Raw genomic sequence first — 3,186 nt, forward strand, 5'->3', positions numbered from 1 at the left:
CTTACCAGCGTGAAGATATGCAGATAAGATTACAGGTATCATAAATCATGTTTAATTTTATGTGTTTTTTGAATTGAGCGTGCAATTTCACATTTGTTGGGCCTTTTTTTTGGTAGCCCTATTTGAAATTATATATAGGAGTATCAAGTCATTAGGTTTTTCTAATGATCATTTTTCTTATATTTGTGTATACAGTATTTGTTTTGAATGGGCCTTTCAACTTTGGCTGTATGTTTCGCTTCAAAATAATTGATTGGAAACTCATTTAAAAAAATACATCAAATGACCTGTCAATTTCTGCTTTTTTTCTGTTTCCTAGCATTTGCCAAATTCGGTGTCCCAGCTGTAAATGAAGGTGTCAAAGTTGTTGACAGTTCAGCGACTGAGATAGATGATGTTTTTGAGGAAATTGTGAAGGATCCAGCCACTGGGGTACTAACCATCAAATACAAAACAGGTTTGTTGCCGCTTTAAATTTGTAAGCTATATTAACATTTTTATTCCAATATTGAGAAGAGGTAAAGCTTTGTTTATAATCAAGCTAAGTAGCTTTTGTTTTTAAAGTAAACCAAGATTCTCCATTAGATTAGGTGTGGTTTTATGAGCAAATTGTGTCCAACATGTCTTATTTCTCCTTTTTGCAATGGTGGTTAGAATATGTCTCCATGGTAACCTCTCCAAAGTCACAATCATCCGTTTGTCCATCCGACTCAGACACAATCATCCTTGAAGACACCAGAAAGCGTCAGAGGCTGGACTCTGAAGCTATGCAAGTAAGACTTCATACAGGCACTAATGCTTTCTATTGAACAAGGATTCAAATGGTTCAAACAATGATCGTAAATTGCATCGTATGAGGGCTATGTTTAAGTTCTGTCCAGATTTTAACATTGTATTGTACTAAATATAGATTTCTTAAACTGTTTTATATTTTGGTTTGATATTTTTATTTAAGCTGGTGAAATCCATTCTTACCGAGAAATCGGTTGGAGAAATATATAATAAATGAATACAACCAAACTAAGTCCTTGACAGAACAGAGCAGAAGAAAATTGGTGAATATACTGGCAGCTGAGATGACGGAGAAGAATGGGTAAGCTGTTTATTGGTTTTGATTGGCACATGTGTTCTTATTTAGGTTTCAGAGTAATCTAAAGTAAATAATAAACATTTCACTTCATCTTATAAAACGTGTGTATGACGAATAAACTTGAATGCAATATTTTTTAAGTACATCTCCGTCAAGACAGGTGAAGGAAATGTATGCACAAGGAATTGTGAACTTGTTCCCCAACCTCAGACACCCATTTTCCAAGAATGGCTATGTGGGTTACACACTCTTAATTGTAGTTATTGTCTTTATTTTGAGTTTTCCCAAAGTATGTGGTGACTAATAGTGCCTATGTTTGCAATTCTCTTAAAGGAACATTTTTATGGAGAATCAAAACTATTCAGAGATGCAGTGCTAAAGAAAGGCGATCATCATTTGAAGGTAATCCTATATTATTCTTGAAAAATGTATTGAATAGAATAGTCATATGAGCACTTATTGGTTTTGTTGCATTTGTTGCAATGCTTTTCAGCCAATAGCCAAACATTTTTTCATAAAAGTTGGGTCACATTCAACTGACGAAGTGTTTTGAACTGTATGTGATTGTCATGAGTCGTATGTCCCTATATTGTTTAGCTTTGGCGGAAGGACCATCTGATGAAGACAAGTCGGGAGGACCAACTGTTGGACGAGTTACCCAATTCCATCCAGAGATTGTCCTGTCTTGGAAGCGATGTCACTGATGAAACATTCGGCTGACGTGGACATGGTCATCAAAAAGATGAAGCTGACATTTGCCCATCGGCATAACATGGTCCTGGACCAACAGCAGTCAAGCAACATTCTATCTTATTTTCCTCGTTTTAAAGACATCAATGGCTTGGTAATTATCTCAACATTTTCTGTTTTAATGTTGTACAACTATTGCACATTTTAACTGTCGTTTACTGTGTAATTTTAAAATTGGTAACTAACTTCCCGCTACAGGTTGAACAGGATTTTGTTCTAATGTTTGGAGAGGATTAATCGTGCAAGTTTCTGGAAAAGTGGTCAACCACATTCAAAAAGAAGATCTTCCAACAATACAGAAAGCTTCCCTCCATTTTTGAGCTTGAGGAACTCCTGATGGCAGCTGACCCTCCTGAGGATGGGGCTGAAGTGAACGTTGACTTTGGTAAGATGTTTGTAAGGATACATTCATTTAAATGAGAAAGCATGTTCAAAATGCGGACTTACAACCATAACGACCTCTCATGGATTTTGCCGCTCTTACACTTGATCCCACCGACTGCTCTAGGTCGGAAGAGGCCAGGAGAAGTTTCTGCATCCCGGGCTGAGAAGCATCTTGTGGTCTTCAACAAGGTTTGTATTGTTCTCTAATGAAGGATATTTAGTTTACAATAATTTATGTAATCATTTCTATTATATAACCACAACCGTGTCGATTTTTTTATTCTTCTTTCCAAAGACTGGATAAAGCATCTTAGAACATCTTGACACCATTATTACCAGCACTCAACCCTATCTCCTGGCTGTTGGAGTGAGGAAGAATACAATCCACGAGTTCTTCATAATTCTCGACAAGAATGCCGTACCTTGCAGGACACACTCCTCTCTTGGTGCTTTTGATGAACTGTTTAAAGCACACTTTGTGTTTGTGACATCATACCGCACCATGCTCCGCAACATGTACACATTCATGCCTTACTCCAAACCATTTGATGTTCAAATGGCGTATGGAACATCATGTTCCACATTGTATGTTGTCCCATATTGCCATTTCATGCAGACCTAAGTCCACCCTTTATGTATTCTGTCCCTAAAGTTGATTGTCCTGCCTGACAAATAAATAAAGGTTACTAAATGTAGGATATTGTATTACTTACTGTGTTTTGCACTCACTTGCTATTTACAAGACAAGGTTGGTGAGACTTAATTTGACACTGCACAAGAGTAAATCAAGTAGAATGAGCACCATTTTTTTTTTCAGAAATAGTGTGAGGTTTAATAAAAACTGCAATGTTTAGCACATTTTTACTGTTTACTAAATATTTTTTTCTTCACTGCAAGGGAGTGAATAATCATCATATTAGTGTATTATAAAACCTTATCAGAGTTTTATTTCAACACGAAAG

General features: G+C 36.3%; 1 long non-coding RNA gene across 1 annotated transcript; it reads left to right on the plus strand.

Moving 5' to 3' along the window:
• The first annotated feature begins 324 nt into the window (after nt 1-324).
• On the plus strand, nt 325-2,919 carry LOC133557103 (uncharacterized). Its single transcript, XR_009807694.1, has 6 exons — nt 325-457; nt 715-773; nt 1,688-1,934; nt 2,039-2,225; nt 2,349-2,413; nt 2,520-2,919. It is a non-coding gene; the product is annotated as an uncharacterized LOC133557103 (long non-coding RNA).
• Nucleotides 2,920-3,186: the final 267 nt, after the last annotated feature.

The sequence above is a fragment of the Nerophis ophidion genome, linkage group LG08 (assembly GCF_033978795.1).
Source record: "Nerophis ophidion isolate RoL-2023_Sa linkage group LG08, RoL_Noph_v1.0, whole genome shotgun sequence".
NCBI classification, from domain to species: Eukaryota; Metazoa; Chordata; class Actinopteri; order Syngnathiformes; family Syngnathidae; genus Nerophis; species Nerophis ophidion.